The sequence below is a fragment of the Austrofundulus limnaeus genome, unplaced genomic scaffold (assembly GCF_001266775.1).
Source record: "Austrofundulus limnaeus strain Quisiro unplaced genomic scaffold, Austrofundulus_limnaeus-1.0 Scaffold56, whole genome shotgun sequence".
Lineage (NCBI taxonomy): Eukaryota > Metazoa > Chordata > Actinopteri > Cyprinodontiformes > Rivulidae > Austrofundulus > Austrofundulus limnaeus.
Genome location: NW_013952458.1, coordinates 20,282 through 26,063, shown reverse-complemented (window position 1 = coordinate 26,063; position 5,782 = coordinate 20,282). Strand labels below are relative to the sequence as shown.

The 5,782-nt window shown below is 40.0% G+C and overlaps 1 long non-coding RNA gene across 1 annotated transcript; it reads left to right on the top strand.

Moving 5' to 3' along the window:
• Positions 1-1,066: 1,066 nt before the first annotated feature.
• LOC106518093 (uncharacterized) lies at positions 1,067-5,730 on the top strand. Its single transcript, XR_001310277.1, has 3 exons — positions 1,067-1,122; positions 4,542-4,647; positions 5,589-5,730. It is a non-coding gene; the product is annotated as an uncharacterized LOC106518093 (long non-coding RNA).
• Positions 5,731-5,782: the final 52 nt, after the last annotated feature.

The following is a 5,782-nucleotide window of genomic DNA, read 5'->3' as shown; positions in this document are numbered from 1 at the left end:
AACTAATAGAAGAAGAAGAACTGGTTGATGATAGTATTAAAGGGGTGTGTTTTTTCAAGGCACATTGTTCAGTTCTATACTACAATCAAGTAACTGTCACTCTTAGTAGTTATGAAAAGGCTATATATCAAAAATAAAATTGACTGCATCATAGCACCTTGACATTGGCTTCTGTCCCTTAAAGAACCTCCTACCATTTCCAACACTCCCACTTCAGCAAATCTTCACAACAGCACTTCGGGGGGAGGGGTGCTCTGTGGGTAAGTCCTTCAACTGTTTAATAAAAGACACATTTTGTTGTCATTTTGTTGTCTGAGCTGCAGAACTGCACAGAGAAGAGTTTAAATCCAACAGGACTGACAAGCTAATTATCAGAATTTGCAAGCAAATGACCCAGGGCGCAGGCAGGCTCAAAAAGATAACAAAAGGTTTTAATAATTGAATTTAAAAAATGCTGGCAAAGCAGCTCAAAAACTCACAAGTACTTAAAGGGCAGAGACAAGGAAGACTGAACACTGACAAAACAATGATCCGACACAGACTGATGACAAGACTCAGAATATAAAGCAAACAAATTAAGAGACAATGCAAAACACCTGGGAAGACACGAGAGGAATCAGGTGAGCAGGGCTGGAGGCAAGACAGCAGGGGAGAGAAAACACTAGAAAAAAAAAAACTAAAGCAAAAACACAGAGCATGACACTAATGGCTGGCCCCAGTGCAGTCAAAACCAATTTGGATTTCTGGATTATCCAGTTTCCAGAGCCAGGCCCCGTTCTGGAATGACCTGTCCCCCGGATATGTCCCCAATTTTGGCGTTATTACAGTAGCCTTGTAGAACCACCAGTAGCAGCTGTTACAGCAGAAAGAGCTGAGTCCGCCACCTTTAAAAGAAGCTGTGCTGCAAGGGATGCTGGGTAACTTGGTGGAGGTTTTATGTGTTACTTAAGATGTTCATGTGAAAAAATGAGTTTTCCTGTTCATGTTTGTGTTGCTGGCTGTAAACCATGAGTCAGACGTATCAGGGTGTAAGAAAGAAACGTTTTCTGTTAAAGGCTGTGAGAAAATAAAGTGTGAGGTTATAGAATCAGTATTCTGTTTTGCTTGGCTAGTAGCTACAAGGTAAGTCTCCAATTTCTTTATTGGTCACCTTAACCTTTAATCACAAAAATGCAAATGTTATTTCATAGATCTATAGTTGTGTGAATTTATCAATACATGAATATTTACATTGAATCCCTTTTGTGGGGGAGGGGGTTGTTTTGTTTTTTGCAAACACACAGCAGCGTCAGCAGCATTGTGGTGTAGTGCTTCCAGTGCAGCCTGGGGTCTAATCTGTCAGGAATTTCAGGATATTTTGCCAGATTAAATAAGCATTTCAAAACTCACAGTATTGTAAAAGTTTTAACCTCCTGAGACCCGAGCCTTTCCTGGATGTGCATTTTTTCTTTCTATGAGGACATCATTTAAAAAAACACTTCCTGTATCATGACAGGGTTTTTATTATACATATTAGGTCATACTAATCATAGGTCACACTAATCTATCATACTAATCCCATGTAATCCCACATGGGATTAGTATGACCTAATAAGTATTAAAACCCTGTCATGATACAGGAAGTGTTTTTTTAAAATGATGTCCTCATATGAGGACACTGGGTCTCAAAATGTTACGCTTTTTGAGGAATACCTAAGCAATTACCATGCAAAACCTGAGAAACGTCATGATAACCTTTCTGGTGGTTCCATTTTCCTAGTTATTTTGGCAATACAGCAGCCAGCTGTTGACCAGAGCAAGATTAGTGAAGTGCATCATTATCGTCATCATCGTCATCATCGACAACTTTCAGATTGCTCTTCAGTTTGAAGAACATAATGTGACATAATGGCAGGAAATAGCAGACCCTTTGACCAGAACATTATTCACAATTAATAACCCCAGCACAATTAATAAAAAAATTATAGTCCCAATGTCCTCAAATGAGGACTTTATCTTTACAGAAACTGTACTTTGCTTCTGTTGTAAAAAAATGTTATTTTTGCATGTTTTATAAAGCTAAAGATGCAACTGTGTTAAATACACTGGTTTCAAGTGTTAAATGTAACTTGGATTTTTCCTTTGGCCATTTTTCGTACAAGAGTTGTTGTAGAAGCTTTCAAGTACACTTCGCTGCAGCATGCAGCTCGGGGCGGTGACAGACCTTTCCGTCAGTCCCATACCTTATATGGAAATGGGACTATTGCATTCCGGAAATGAAGGGGGCGCTAGTGACACTATTTTCTATTGAAAACTATCAACATTAACAATACAAATTTTACAGTAAGGACTTTCTTATCTTTATTTGCACCCATCCTTTTTCTCTTTTATGCAAGTTTGTTTGTTTGTTTGAAATACGCCTTTTTGTTTGTACATTGTATCATTTTGTGTGTTCTTTGTTGTTTAATAAAAATAAATTACAGTAAGGAAATGGCTACACAACGTGTTATGTCACGTGGTATGTCCCTTTTTCTTTTTCCAATCTTTATTAAATCTTTGTTGTTTTTGGATATTACAGTAACAAACTAACCTTAGGCATTAAACCTGTGAGGTTAACCTGAGGGTCTGTGTTTGGGGAGGTGGATAAAAGAAATTAATAAATAATGCTCTGAGTACTTCAACGTGAGTAGAAGAAACTCTCTAACTTCTTCCTTTCTTCTTCCTTTGCTCTCTTACTCCCGCGTCTTTAAGGAGCAACCTTCATTTCCGGAATGCAATAGTCCCATTTCCATATAAGGTATGGCACCGACGGAAAGGTCTGTCACCGCCCCGAGCTGCATGCTGCAGCGAAGTGTACCTCGAAGCTTTTTAGTGAGATCTCCGCCATATTGTTTTCACTCAAATGAGTGGAATATTATCATGGGACCACTAGAGGGTGCTGGTAGTGTCTATTAATGAGGTCAAAGGGTTAAAGTTGAAAAAAATGATGCATCATGGGTAGAGAGGCAAAAATACAATGTCCGCATATGAGGACGCAGGGTCTCAGGAGGTTAAATAACATTTGCATAAACCACTATGAAATTCTGAAGACTGGAGTTGTTCTTCAACAGCAATGATCGTACTGGAAATGTACCGACAAGCTAAGAAAGGCTTGACCCACCTCCAAAGCAGATTGTTACCAATAAAAACACCTCCAATCCACAGAAGCTCATATCAGTTCGTGCAGAAATGATTATTTAAACCTTTGCATTGCCCCCAGTTTGGCAGTACAAGTAGAAACATTACTAAGTTCTTGCTGGATGTGACCACAGGCTGCACCAGAAGTGCTACACTTTGCTTCTTGTGTTATCAGATACCCTCACTTCAACATGGTTACAAAATACTTCAAAAGAGTCACACACAAAAACAGTCAAGTTAGCACTTATCAGCTCAAACTGCAACAAAAAAAAAGCATGTAGCTGTAAACACTGGTGCAATTGCAGAATCCTGATATAATAAGCCTCTGACTGTGAGGCAGATTAAAAGAGAAGTTTCATTAGACTACGCAGAGACTTCTCCCTGCTCACTGAGAAGCCAGGCAGCTCCGCTCCCATCATGCCCTGCCTCCCTCTTTAAGTATCAGCTACGTGCTGCCAAAAGACCGACTGGATATTAATAGCAACACTCGCAGAATCTAAACCACATTTGCTAGGGTCAAGGCGAAGTTCAGCGTTCATTAAAGCAACACACTGAAACTCATGGCTGGCAGTGTAATGAGGGATGAAAGATAAACTAAACAGATCTCTGACGTTTTGTTTCAGATAGAAAAGAGGTTAATCTTTTCAACTTTACACATTTGTCAACCAGACTCAAAAGCCAACATCTTTCTGAGCCACTTAATCAGCAACAGCCTGTTTGGACGAGACCCATTATCTCTTCATTTGAACTTAAAGTAGGTTTTATGTGACTTTTGTCTTGCGCTCTGGCCTACATTAGCCAACAGAAAGTGTACATGTTTCTCCTCATGAGAGGTGTGTTTATAGTAAAAGGCATCTGTTGTCTGTGAGCTTCAGGACTAAAAAACAAATCCAGTCTGTTGGTTGAATTGTTGTCTTTATGTAAAACAGTGTCAACAAACCCCCATACTCAACCTGGAAATAAGAGTTTTATATTCTGTCCCATCCATCCATCCATCCATCCATCCATCCATCCATCCATCCATCCATCCATCCATCCATCCATCATCCTCTTTATTTTTTTCTGGAGCCTAAAGGCCCCTAAATTTTTACAACCAAAGCTACAAAATTGGCTCTCATTGTAGTAATTGTGTGATAAAAATTGCACCATTTTGTTCGCACAGCCCGCTCCGAGTATTGTGTGATTGGTCAGAAGTTTGTGGGCATGTTTGTCCATGCAGAAAAGCACTCAGACTACACTATTTTCCTTCCAGAAGCAGACTGTTCGTCAAAACAACATGGATAGTTCTGAGGAGTAGTTGTCCAAGGCAGTCAGGAAGCACAGAGCACAGATATTGTGCATGGAGGAGTCCATCTGCTAAAAATGTGGCACTCTATCTGTGACAGATTTGTGGTGGAGTCTTCAAGCAGGAAGAAGACATGTTGTGACGTGTAAAGCAGCAGGAAGGGTTTCCAAGGAGCTCTGCACCATGTGTCTCTTGGACTATAAAAGGTGTGTAAAATAAAAAAATGAACACTGTCAACCACTTGAATGAGAGTCAACTGTTCTGCTTTGAATCAAATATGTTGGACTCTATATGTGATTATTAGTTGTGAGAGACGGGACACTCTGGACAGGTCTCAAGTCCATCACAGTGACACATAGAGGCAAACAAGACAAACAACCAAACAATCGTCTAGCATCAAATTGGAGTCATCAGTTAACCTAACATGCATGTTTTGGGTCTGTAAGAGGAAACCAGAGAAACCAATGCATGCTTTGGGAGAACATGTAAGTTTCAGAAACGTTCCATGCAGTCCGGTACGCAATCCTGCACTCTTTTTGCAGAGTCAACAGCTCTACCAGCTGCACCACTGTGTCCTTAAGAAATCACATAGTTCTGTAGACTTCCTTTTATTTGTCATGCATCAATATTAGCATTTATGACTTGCAACATAGTTTTGTACAAGCCATTCCTTCGCTCAGCACTTAAAATGTTTAAGCACCAAAGAAAAAAAACTTTGTAACACTTGTAACACGTGGATAAATGAGATATGCATTGGTTGAGGAGTTGAACGGACTTGATGAAAGAGGCACATTAACGTACCTTCCTGCGTTAATCTGGCTACCAGTGATGTTACCTTTGCCAAGAAACAATTCCATATCTTAATTTGGACTTTTTCTTGGTAAAAGTCTTGATTGATTGCTTTATTTCTTTGGTCAGAAGCCCACAGGATTTATTTCTTACCTGAAAAGACTTGGCAGACCGATTTCTTTGACCACAGTCCATGCTTCCAGTCATCGATGGTCTGTCCAAATACCTCAAGGGACAGATCATTTAAGAATTTTACATAAGGTTTTCTGTGTCCTGGTTTCATTTTTACAGTAATATTCCAGTGATTGACCATAATTTGCCAAAGTCATCACTTGTCATTGTGTTTTCTCCTGTTCAGGTCAAGCAGGGGGGAAACCCGAAAGAGCGAGATGCAATCTGTAAAAGTTTCTGGGGAGTGTGCAACAGCTGACCACAATGAGCCTACCAAAACCTGAAAGACAAGGTCCAGAATGTTCCCGTTTTAACAACGTCCAGCTTCATTTTCCCCAGAAGAGCAGGAACAAACTCCAACAGGAAGGGAGGCGAAGTGTG